The sequence below is a fragment of the Bos mutus genome, chromosome 2, assembly GCF_027580195.1.
Source record: "Bos mutus isolate GX-2022 chromosome 2, NWIPB_WYAK_1.1, whole genome shotgun sequence".
Classification (NCBI taxonomy): Eukaryota; Metazoa; Chordata; class Mammalia; order Artiodactyla; family Bovidae; genus Bos; species Bos mutus.
The window spans coordinates 86,975,888-86,988,702 of NC_091618.1; the positions used below are offsets into that span (position 1 = coordinate 86,975,888).

Below are 12,815 nucleotides of genomic sequence, written 5' to 3' on the forward strand. Positions count from 1 at the left end.
CTCTACAGCTCCCATATCTAGTAAATATTTTCAGTCTTGTTATGAACCCAGTTCCTCCCATCTCCCTTTACTTGCCTGATGTCCTGACAGCTCTAGAATGGTAGGTACACCTAATATGCTCATTGCCCACTGCCCACCAACTGATTGGGATGAGTCATGATCACAATGACCCATTTAAGGCAATCCCACATCCTCCACATTTGTTCTCCACTTGTTCTTCTTTGGGTAAAGTTTTCTATTTCTAATCTTTGGTATCATCTCTTATTTACAGTTCTAACTACAGGAGACATATTTTATGGCATGATCTCTACTTACTGTGATTCTTTTTTTTTCCAGGAACTTCCCCACCCCTTCACAGGGTTGGAAAGTAAGATCTCAGCAATCATGTTTGAACAAGGCAAAAATGGGCACATGATTAAAACTAGGTCAATCATATTCTTTCCTAGGAAACTGACATTGGAAATGATAAGGTTTTGTGTCCTTGGGCCTATAACATGTAAGCTCAGGAGGTAAGGACAGCATATTTTCTACTATGTAGACTGAATAGTAGTGAAAGAATATCTGTAGAAAAAAAGAAACAGCAAATGTCTAGAATGTAATCAACATAAGAGAGAGAGATGCAGAAAGGGAGACAGAAAAACGCAAGGAAAATACCATAGGTTCCCAAAAGTCTTCTATTACCATAACTGGAGACCAGCTGATTTATTTTTTATCTAGAATGAGACTCCTCTGTATCTTTATATATACTCCAATATTTGGTGAAACTTTCATGCTTTTTAATTACATGGGCATGAAGAAACCTGACTAATACGTTGCCTTCTAGTCTCTGGTTTCTTCAGCATGCCGTTTAGTCCTTTTCTAGAACTCTGAATTTGAACCATGAATTGCGCTCTTTGAGGCATACTTCAGTAATAATGCCTACTCTGCATATACTCTGGGTCAGGCTTTGCCCCTTGCCTTTCCAAGCGGATCCCTCACCAACCTATCCAATCTTGGGAAGAAAAGGGGCAGCATTTTCCCATGACCTGACTTTTAAAGGACTTTCATTTATTATTATGAATGGCCAAGAGTGACAGAGTGGTCACAAGACCCTGGGTCCCCTGGAAGACGTCCTAGATTTGGACTGCAGCAATGGATTTTTTAAACTGTTCCTAACATTGCAATACTGAAATAAGTGACTGCCAAGGCCTCCCCATTTATGTCCAGTTCTGCCCTGAGCTCTTACTACTGCTCACTTTCATGCTAAGAGGGCCTCTCCATTTCTCTTTTATAGGGTGGGACATGAGCTTCCTTAGAAAATGTCAGTCCTCATCTCAATATCCAAGAAGGGCAGCATAAAAGAAATGTTCAAGCCACTGGACAATTGCACTCATCTTCCATGCTAGTAAGGTTATGCTCAAAATCCTCCAAGCTAGGCTTCAGCATTATGTGAACCAAGAACTTCCAGATGTCCAAGCTGGGCTTACAAAAGGCAAAGGAATCAGAGATCAAATTGCCAACACTCACTGGATTATGGAGAAAGTAACGGAATTCCAGAAAAAAACATCAACATGTGTTTCATTGACTACACTAAAGGCTTTGACTGTGTGGATCATAACAAACTGTGGAAAACTCTTAAAGAGATAGGAATACCAGACCATCTTACCTGTCTCCTGAGAAACCTGTATGTGGGTCAAGAAGCAACAGTTAGAACCCTATATGGGACAACTGATAGGTTCAGGATTGAGAAAGGAGTACAACAAGGCTGTGCATTGTCACCTTGTTTATTTAACTAATACACTGACCACATCATGAGAAATGCCAGGCTGGATGAGTTATAATCTGGAATCAGGATTGGCAGGAGAAACATCAACAACCTCAGATATGCTGGTGACACCACTCTAATCAGAGAAGGCAATGGCACCCCACTCTAGTACTCTTGCCTGGAAAATACCATGAACAGAGGAGCCTGGTGCACTGCAGTTCATGGGGTCGCTAAGAGTCGGACACGAATGGCAGAAAATGAAGAGAAACCAAATAACCTCTTGATGAGGGTGAAGGAGGAGAATGAAAAAGCTGGCTTAAAACTGAACATTCAGAAAACTAAGATAATGGCATGTGGTCCCACTGCTTCATAGCAAATATATGGAGAAACAGTGAAAACAGTGAGAGACTATTTTTTTGGACTCCATAATCACTGCAAATGGTGACTGCAGCCATGAAATTAAAAGACGCTTGCTTCCTGGAAGAAAAGCTATGACCAACCTAGGCGGCATATTAAAAAGCAGAGACAGTACTTTGCCAACATAGCCCTGTCTAGTCAAAGCTATGGTTTTTCCAGTAGTCATTTATGGATGTGAGAGTTGGACCATAAAGAAAGCTGAGTGCTGAAGAATTGATGCTTTTGAACTGTGGTGTTGGAGAAGACTCTTGAGTCCCTTGGACTGCAAGGAGATCCAACCAGTCAATCGTAAAGGAAATCAGTCCTGGATATTCATTGGAAGGACTGATGCTAAAGCTGAAATTCCAAAACTTTGGCCACCTGATGCAAAGAACTGACTCACTGGAAAAGGCCCTGATGCTGGCAAAGATTGAAGGCAGGAGGAGAAGGGGATGACAAAGGATGAGATGGTTGTATGGCATCACTGACTCAATGGTTGAGTTTGAGCAAGCTCCAGGAGTTGGTGATAGACAGGGAAGCCTGTAGTGCTGCAGTCCATGGGGTCTCAAATAGTTGGACACAACTGAGGAACTGAACTGAACTGAACTGATCCGGCCCCATCACTTCATGACAAATCAAAGGGAAATAGGTGGAAGCAGTGACAGGTTTCCTCTTCTTGGGCTCTAAAATCCCTGAAGATGGTGACTGCAGCCATGAAATCAGAAGATGATTGCTTCTTGGCAAGAAAGCTGTGACAAACCTAGACAATGAGTTAAAAAGCAAAGACATCACTTTGCTGACAAAGGTCTGCATAGTCAAGGCTATCGTCTTTCTAGTAGTCACATACGGTTGTGGAAGTTGGACCATAAAGAAGGCAGAATACCAAAGAATTGATGCTTTTGGACTGTGGTGCTGGAGAAGACTCTTGAGAGTCCCTTGGACAGCAAGGAGATCAAACCAGTCAATCCTAAAGGAAATCAACCCTGAATACTCATTAGAAGGACTAATGATGAAGCTGAAGCTCCAATACTTTGGTCACATGATGCAAACAGCCAACTTATTGGAAAAGATCATGATTCTGGGAAACGTTAACAACAGGAGAAGAGCATGGCAGAGGATGAGATGGCTAGATGGCATCACTGAAACAATGGGCGTGAACTTGGGCCAACTCCAGGAGATGGTGAAGGACAGAGAGGTCTAGCATGCTTTAGTCCATGAGGTCATGAAGAGTAGGACGCAACTGGGTAACTAAACAACAACATGACTTGCATAGCATCCACAGATACTTCACACAGAAAACTGCCTAATCAACCTTTTCATTCTTCATATTTCTTTCTGTCATCATTCAATAACCTTTTTAAAAACCCATGGAGCTCTTATCCATAAAAGCAACAGATAACAGCTTTTTTTTTTTTTCTCTAATTTTATTTTATTTTTAAACTTTACATAATTGTATTAGTTTTGCCAAATATCAAAATGAATCCGCCACAGGTATACATATGTTCCCCATCCCGAACCCTCCTCCCTCCTCCCTCCCCATACCATCCCTCTGGGCCGTCCCAGTGCACCAGCCCCAAGCATCCAGTATCATGCATCGAACCTGGACTGGCAACTCGTTTCCTACATGATATTTTACATGTTTCATTGCCATTCTCCCAAATCTTCCCACCCTCTCCCTCTCCCACAGAGTCCATAAGACTGTTCTATACATCAGTGTCTCTTTTGCTGTCTCGTACACCGGGTTATTGTTACCATCTTTCTAAATTCCATATATATGCGTTAGTATACTGTATTTATGTTTTTCCTTCTGGCTTACTTCACTCTGTATAATAGGCTCCAGTTTCATCCACCTCATTAGAACTGATTCAAATGTATTCTTTTTAATGGCTGAGTAATACTCCATTGTGTATATGTACCACAGCTTTCTTATCCATTCATCTGCTGATGGACATCTAGGTTGCTTCCATGTCTTGGCTATTATAAACAGTGCTGCGATGAACATTGGGGTACACGTGTCTCTTTCCCTTCTGGTTTCCTCAGTGTGTATGCCCAGCAGTGGGATTGCTGGATCATAAGGCAGTTCTATTTCCAGTTTTTAAGGAATCTCCACACTGTTCTCCATAGTGGCTGTACTAGTTTGCATTCCCACCAACAGTGTAAAAGGGTTCCCTTTTCTCCACACCCTCTCCAGCATTTATTATTTGTAGACTTTTGGATCGCAGCCATTCTGACTGGTGTGAAATGGTACCTCATAGTGGTTTTGATTTGCATTTCTCTGATAATGAGTGATGTTGAGCATCTTTTCATGTGTTTGTTAGCCATCTGTATGTCTTTTTGGAGAAATGTCTATTTAGTTCTTTGGCCCATTTTTTGATTGGGTCGTTTATTTTTCTGGAGTTGAGCTGTAGGAGTTGCTTGTATATTTTTGAGATTAGTTCTTTGTCGGTTGCTTCATTTGCTATTATTTTCTCCCATTCTGAAGGCTGTCTTTTCACCTTGCTAATAGTTTCCTTTGATGTGCAGAAGCTTTTAAGGTTAATTAGGTCCCATTTGTTTATTTTTGCTTTTATTTCCAATATTCTGGGAGGTGGGTCATAGAGGATCCTGCTGTGATGTATGTCGGAGAGTGTTTTGCCTATGTTCTCCTCTAGGAGTTTTATAGTTTCTGGTCTTACGTTTAGATCTTTAATCCATTCTGAGTTTATTTTTGTGTATGGTGTTAGAAAGTGGTCCAGTTTCATTCTTTTACAAGTGGTTGACCAGATTTCCCAGCACCACTTGTTAAAGAGATTGTCTTTAATCCATTGTATATTCTTGCCTCCTTTGTCGAAGATAAGGTGTCCATATGTGCGTGGATTTATCTCTGGGCTTTCTATTTTATTCCATTGATCAATATTTCTGTCTTTGTGCCAGTACCATACTGTCTTGATAACTGTGGCTTTGTAGTAGAGCCTGAAGTCAGGTAGGTTGATTCCTCCAGTTCCATTCTTCTTTCTCAAGATCTCTTTGGCTATTCGAGGTTTTTTGTATTTCCATACAAATTGTGAAATTATTTGCTCTAGCTCTGTGAAGAATACTGTTGGTAGCTTGATAGGGATTGCGTTGAATCTATAAATTGCTTTGGGTAGTATACTCATTTTCACTATATTGATTCTTCCAATCCATGAACATGGTATATTTCTCCATCTATTAGTGTCCTCTTTGATTTCTTTCACCAGTGTTTTATAGTTTTCTATATATAGGTCTTTAGTTTCTTTAGGTAGATATATTCCTAAGTATTTTATTCTTTCCGTTGCAATGGTGAATGGAATTGTTTCCTTAATTTCTCTTTCTGTTTTCTCATTATTAGTGTATAGGAATGCAAGGGATTTCTGTGTGTTGATTTTATATCCTGCAACTTTACTGTAGTCATTGATTATTTCTAGTAATTTTCTGGTGGATTCTTTAGGGTTTTCTATGTAGTGAATCATGTCATCTGCAAATAGTGAGAGTTTTACTTCTTCTTTTCCAATTTGGATTCCTTTTATTTCTTTTTCTGCTCTGATTGCTGTGGCCAAAACTTCCAAAACTATGTTGAATAGTAATGGTGAAAGTGGGCACCCTTGTCTTGTTCCTGACTTTAGAGGAAATGCTTTCAATTTTTCACCATTGAGGATAATGTTTGCTGTGGGTTTGTCATATATAGCTTTTATTATGTTGAGGTATGTTCCTTCTATTCCTGCTTTCTGGAGAGTTTTTATCATAAATGGATGTTGAATTTTGTCAAAGGCTTTCTCTGCATCTATTGAGATAATCATATGGTTTTTATTTTTCAATTTGTTAATGTGGTGTATTACATTGATTGATTTATGGATATTGAAGAATCCTTGCATCCCTGGGATAAAGCCCACTTGATCATGGTGTATGATCTTTTTAATGTGTTGTTGGATTCTGATTGCTAGAATTTTGTTAAGGATTTTTGCATCTATGTTCATCAGTGATATTGGCCTGTAGTTTTCTTTTTGTGGGATCTTTGTCAGGTTTTGGTATTAGGGTGATGGTGGCCTCATAGAATGAGTTTGGAAGTTTACCTTCCTCTGCAATTTTCTGGAAGAGTTTGAACAGGATAGGTGTCAGCTCTTCTCTAAATTTTTGGTAGAATTCAGCTGTGAAGCCGTCTGGACCGGGGCTTTTGTTTGCTGGAAGATTTTTGATTACAGTTTCAATTTCCATGCTTGTGATGGGTCTGTTAAGATTTTCTATTTCTTCCTGGTCCAGTTTTGGAAAGTTGTACTTTTCTAAGAATTTGTCCATTTCTTCCACGTTGTCCATTTTATTGGCATATAATTGTTGATAGTAGTCTCTTATGATCCTTTGTATTTCTGTGTTGTCTGTTGTGATCTCTCCATTTTCGTTTCTAATTTTGTTGATTTGATTTTTCTCCCTTTGTTTCTTGATGAGTCTGGCTAATGGTTTGTCAATTTTATTTATCCTTTCAAAGAACCAGCTTTTGGTTTTGTTGATTTTTGCTATGGTCTCTTTTGTTTCTTTTGCATTTATTTCTGCTCTAATTTTTAAGATTTCTTTCCTTCTACTAACCCTGGAGTTCTTCATTTCTTCCTTTTCTAGTTGCTTTAGGTGTAGAGTTAGGTTATTTATTTGACTTCTTTCTTGTTTCTTGAGGTGTGCCTGTATTGCTATGTACATTCCCCTTAGGACTGCTTTTACCGTGTCCCACAGGTTTTGGGTTGCTGTGTTTTCATTTTCATTCGTTTCTATGCAAATTTTGATTTCTTTTTTGATTTCTTCTGTGATTTGTTGGTTATTCAGCAGCGTGTTGTTCAGCCTCCATATGTTGGAATTTTTAATAGTTTTTCTCCTGTAATTGAGATCTAATCTTACTGCATTGTGGTCAGAAAAAATGCTTGGAATGATTTCTATTTTTTTGAATTTACCAAGGCTAGCTTTATGGCCCAGCATGTGATCTATCCTGGAGAAGGTTCCATGTGCGCTTGAGAAAAAGGTGAAATTCATTGTTTTGGGATGAAATGTCCTATAGATATCAATTAGGTCTAACTGGTCTATTGTATCGTTTAAAGTTTGTGTTTCCTTGTTAATTTTCTGTTTAGTTGATCTATCCATAGGTGTGACTGGGGTATTAAAGTCTCCCACTATTATTGTGTTATTGTTAATTTCTCCTTTCATACTTGTTAGCATTTGTCTTACGTACTGTGGTGCTCCCGTGTTGGTTGCATATATATTTATAATTGTTATATCTTCTTCTTCTGGATTGATCCTTTGATCATTATGTAGTGACCTTCTTTGTCTCTTTTCACAGCCTTTGTTTTAAAGTCTATTTTATCTGATATGAGTATTGCTACTCCTGCTTTCTTTTGGTCCCTATTTGCATGGAAAATCTTTTTCCAGCCCTTCACTTTCAGTCTGTATGTGTCCCCTGTTTTGAGGTGGGTCTCTTGTAGACAACGTATGTAGGGGGTCTTGTTTTTGTATCCATTCAGCCAGTCTTTGTCTTTTGGTTGGGGCATTCAACCCATTTACATTTAAGGTAATTACTGATAAGTATGTTCCCGTTGCCATTTACTTTATTGTTTTGGGTTCGAGTTTATACACCGTTTTTGTGTTTCCTGTCTAGAGAATATCCTTTAGTATTTGTTGGAGAGCTGGTTTGGTGGTGCAGAATTCTCTCAGCTTTTGCTTGTCTGAAAAGCTTTTGATTTCTCCTTCATACTTGAATGAGATCCTTGCTGGGTACAATAATCTGGGCTGTAGGTTATTTTCTTTCATCATTTTAAGTATGTCTTGCCATTCCCTCCTGGCTTGAAGAGTTTCTATTGAAAGATCAGCTGTTATCCTTATGGGAATTCCCTTGTGTGTTATTTGTTGTTTTTCCCTTGCTGCTTTTAATATTTGTTCTTTGTGTTTGATCTTTGTTAATTTGATTAATATGTGTCTTGGGGTGTTTCTCCTTGGGTTTATCCTGTTTGGTACTCTCTGGGTTTCTTGGACTTGGGTGATTATTTCCTTCCCCATTTTAGGAAGTTTTCCACTATTATCTCCTCAAGTATTTTCTCATGGTCTTTCTTTTTTTCTTCTTCTTCTGGAACCCCTATGATTGAATGTTGTAGCGTTTAATATTGTCCTGGAGGTCTCTGAGATTGTCCTCATTTCTTTTAATTCGTTTTCTTTATCCTCTCTGATTCATTTATTTCTACCATTCTATCTTCTAATTCACTAATCCTGTCTTTGGCCTCTGTTATTCTACTATTTGTTGCCTCCAGAGTGTTTTTAATTTCACTTATTGCATTATTCATTATATATTGACTCTTTTTATTTCTTCTAGGTCCTTGTTAAACCTTTCTTGCATCTTCTCAATCCTTGTCTCCAGGCTATTTATCTGTGATTCCATTTTAGTTTCAAGATTTTGGATCAATTTCACTATCATTATTCGAATTCTTTATCAGGTAGATTCCCTATCTCTTCCTCTTTTTTGTTTGGTTTGGTGGGCATTTATCCTGTTCCTTTATCTGCTGAGTATTCCTCTGTCTCTTCATCTTGTTTAAATTGCTGAGTTTGGGGTGTCCTTTCTGTATTCTGGCAGTTTGTGGAGTTCTCTTTATTGTGGCGTTTCCTCACTGTGTGTGGGTTTGTACAGGTGGCTTGTCAAGGTTTCCTGGTTAGGGAAGCTTGTGTCGGTGTTCTGGTGGGTGGAGCTGTATTTCTTCTCTCTGGAGTGCAATGAAATGTCCAGTAATGAGTTATGAGATGTCTATAGTTTTGGGGTGACTTTGGGCAGCCTGTATCTTGAAAGCTCAGGGCTGTGTTCCTTTGTTGCTGGAGAATTTGCTTGGTATGTCTTGCCCTGGAACTTATTGGCCCTTGTGTGGTGCTTGGTTTCAGTGTCGGTATGGAGGCATTTGATGAGCTCCTGTCAATGAATGTTCCTTGAGTCAGGAGTTCCTGGAGTCAGGGTTTGGACTTAAGTCTCCTGCTTCCGATTATCGGTCTTATTTTTACAGTAGTTTCAAAACTTCTCCTTCTATACAACACCATTGATAAAACATCTACATTAAAGATGATAAGTTTCTCTACAGTGAGGGTCACTCAGAGAGGTTCACAGGGTTACATGGAGAAGAGAAGAGGGAGGAGGGAGTTAGAGGTGACCCAGATGAGATGAGGTGAATCAATAGTGGAGAGAGTGGGCTAGCCAGTTGTCACTTCCTTATGTGCACTCCACAACTGGACCACTCAGAGATGTTCACAGGGTTATACAGAGAAGAGAAGAAGGAGGAAGGTAACAGAGGTGGCCAGAAGGATAAAAGGGGGGAATGAAAAGGAGGGAGACAGATCCAGCCAGTAATCAGTTCCTAAGTGTTCTCCACCGTCTGGAACACACAGAAATTCACAGAGTTGGGTAGAGTAGAGAGGGGTTAGGGAGGAGACACAGGCGACCTGGTAGAGAAAAAGGAGGGTCCAAAGGAGAGAGAGCAGTCAAGCCAGTAATCTCACTCCTAGTGAAAAATGGGTCCTGAAGATTGGGTCCTTAAAGGTACAAAATTGGTAACAAATACATAAAAGCAAAAATTAAAAATCTAGAGTAGAGTTTGGAATTTCAAAAATACGACGTTAAAGAAAAGAAGAAGGAAAAGAAAGAGAGAAAGAACGAACAAACAAAAACAAACAAGGTCGCGAAAATTATAAAGAAAGTACAGGTACAAAATTGATAACTAATACCAGAAAGCGAAAATTAAAAATCTAGAGTAGAGTTTGGAATTTCAAAAATACAATGTTAAAGAAAAGAAGAAGGAAAAGAAAGAGAGAAAAAACGAACAAACAAAAACAAACAAGGTCGCGAAAATTATAAAGAAAGTACAGGTACAAAATTGATAACTAATACCAGAAAGCAAAAATTAAAAATCTAGAGTAGAGTTTGGAATTTCAAAAATACAATGTTAAAAAAAAAAAAAAAAGAAAAGAAGAAAAATAAAGAGAGAAAACAAACAAACAAATACGAACAATGTCACAAAAATTATAAAGAAAATACAGGTACAAAATTGATATCAAATACCAAAAAGCATAAATTAAAAATCTAGAGTAAAGTTTGGAATTTCATATATACGATGTTATATAAAAGAAGAAGAGAAAGAAACAGAGAAGAAGAAAAAAAAAAAAAGTCACAGAAATTATATAAAAAAAAACTATAGGTACAAAATTGATAACATATACCAAAAAGCGAAAATTAAAAATCTAGAGTAGAGTTTGGAATTTCAAAAATACAATGTTAAAGAAAAGAAGAAAAAAACAAAAACAACAACAAAAAAAAAACCAAGGTCAAAAAATTATTTGATCAGAATATTCATGTATATCTCACCATTTCTATATCTACATCTAAATCTGTGTTTATATCTCCTGAAGAGGAAAAGACCACTGAATGCAGGCATTAAAAGTTATTGTTCCCTTGACATACTATCAGCAAGTTAGTAAAGGCCTCCTGTCTCTCACAGTACCTAATTTTATCTACTGGACAAAACCAAAATTTTTTCCTTGGGTCCAAGTTCATCTAATGAAAGCATTGTTTAACTCAACACAGAAATACACACACGTACATACATGCACAAACAGCTTTTTTTTTTTTTTAAGGCCAGTCTTTATCTCATACTCTTTAGTGTCAAAAAAAAAAAAAAAAAAAAAATTATAAAATATATATATATGAAGTTTGCTGAAGAAGAAAAAAAAATAGGGTCTTTTTTTTTTTTTTTTTGCAAAGTAATAGGTTATAAAAGTGAAAATTAAAGGAACAATAGAGGACTTAAAAATTTTTTTAATTAAAAAAAAAAAAAGAAAGAATGATCGTAAAAATAATAAAAATATATCTAGGACTTTTTGTTTTTTTTTTTTTGTGGGTTCAGTTCATTTTTTGGCTAGTTCCTTGGTCAGATTTATATTTCTCAAGATCTATAGGCCCCTTCCTATGTAGTCCGTAGTAACCACAGGGTTTTGATCTATTGCCTGTAGCTTCCAAGGCGTTTCCCTCTGTTATATCTTCTTCTGTTTGCTAGTCTCTTCAGTATCTGGTTTCCGCCCTGACTCAAAGGGCACGGTGGAGGACACTTTTTTTTTTTTTTTTTTTTTTAGGCTTACTTGTTCAGTCGCTGTGGGGAGGGAGGGAGGGATGCTGCAAACAAATAACACTGGCGTGGGCTCGCAGTGCCTCAGCCACCCTGGGTCTGCCCCCGCTCACGGCGCGTTTAGCTTCCCTGTCCACACTGCTCGGACTCTAGGTTGTTCCGCCGGGAACAATCCGAGGCTGGCCCTGGGCTGCATGCACCTCCCAGGTCCAAGCCGCTCAGGTTCAGGCACTCGGGTAGTCCTCAGAGGCGCAGACTCAGTTGGGCCTGCGTTTTGTGCTCTTCCCAGGTCCGAGCACCAATTTGCTCTTCCCAGGCGAGCGCCAATGCTGCGACTTATCGCCTCCCGCCACTCGGTTATCTGGATGTAAAACCGCGCACCTTCTCAGGCAGATGTTGACCGTCCAGACCCCAAGAAGTTTTAGTTAGCAAAGAAGCCTGCTTACAATTTTATAGATAATGTCTCTCTGGGGCTGCGATTGCCCCCTTCCGGCTCTGGCTGCCTGTCACGGAGGGGGGAAGGTCTGCAGCCGGCTATCTCTGTTCAGTCCTTTGTTCCGTCTGCGCTGGCCTGGCGGTCTTAGGTTAGGGCTGGCTTTTCCGTGTGGTAGATATCCCACAGTCTGGTTTGCTAGCCCAAATTATTTCGCTCAGATAGCGCTCAGGGTATTCAGGCCAGATTCTTACTCTCAGCGATGCAGCCCACGCCGCGCCTCCCCTGCCCAGCCCGGTTTGCTAATGGCGGATGCAGGCGTCTGCGCTGCTTCTCTGCTGAGGGAGTTACCGTAGGGCTCGCAATCTCTACAGTTTTAAATTGTTTATTTATTTTTCTCCCTGTTATGTTGCCCTCTGTGCTTCCAAAGCTCGGCACAGATTCGGCAGTGAGAAGGTTTCCTGATGTTTGGAAACTTCTCTCTTTTAGATTCCCTTCCCGGGACGGAACTCCGTCCCTCCCTCTTTGTCTCTTTTTTTTTGTTTTTAATATTTTTTCCTACCTCCTTTCGAAGAGTTGGGTTGCTTTTCTGGGTGCCTGATGTCCTCTGCCGGCATTCAGAAGTTGTTTTGTGGAATTTACTCGACGTTTAAATGCTCTTTTGATGAATTTGTGGGGGAGAAAGTGTTCTCCCCGTCCTACTCCTCCGCCATCTTGGCTCCTCCCCAGATAACAGCTTTTGAGTGGACAAATTTTAACATAGTGAATTTCTTAATACTAAACATCAAGTAATTAGTGATTAGCAATTTTAATGAAAAGTATTGAGCCTTCTGTCTGAAGGATTCAAAGAGAAGCATAGCACTCAATATATCATAGAAAGAGGAATTTTCTCCTCTTTATAGAAAAAAATACCAAGTGATAGAATGAAGACTTCACTCTCAGCTCTCCTTTAATATCTGCTATCTCTCAAATTTTTCTCTAGTTCTTAGTTAAATCATGCTGCTCTGGTAATGCAGAAGATGCAAAATCTTGCATTGTTAACATTACTCAGAATTGGTTTCCTGTGTTTCTAGTGTTAATTTGGGGAGGAAAAATAAAGTATGCCAGAAAAATGTCC

The 12,815-nt window shown here is 39.1% G+C and overlaps 1 long non-coding RNA gene across 1 annotated transcript in view; it reads right to left on the reverse strand.

The window, feature by feature from the left end:
* LOC138990225 (uncharacterized) overlaps positions 1-12,410 on the reverse strand; it is a 235,351-nt gene extending 222,941 nt beyond the window's left edge. The window contains exon 1 of the long non-coding RNA XR_011466345.1: positions 12,261-12,410. This is a non-coding gene — a long non-coding RNA (uncharacterized lncRNA). The remainder of the gene's footprint in view (positions 1-12,260) is intronic.
* Positions 12,411-12,815: the final 405 nt, after the last annotated feature.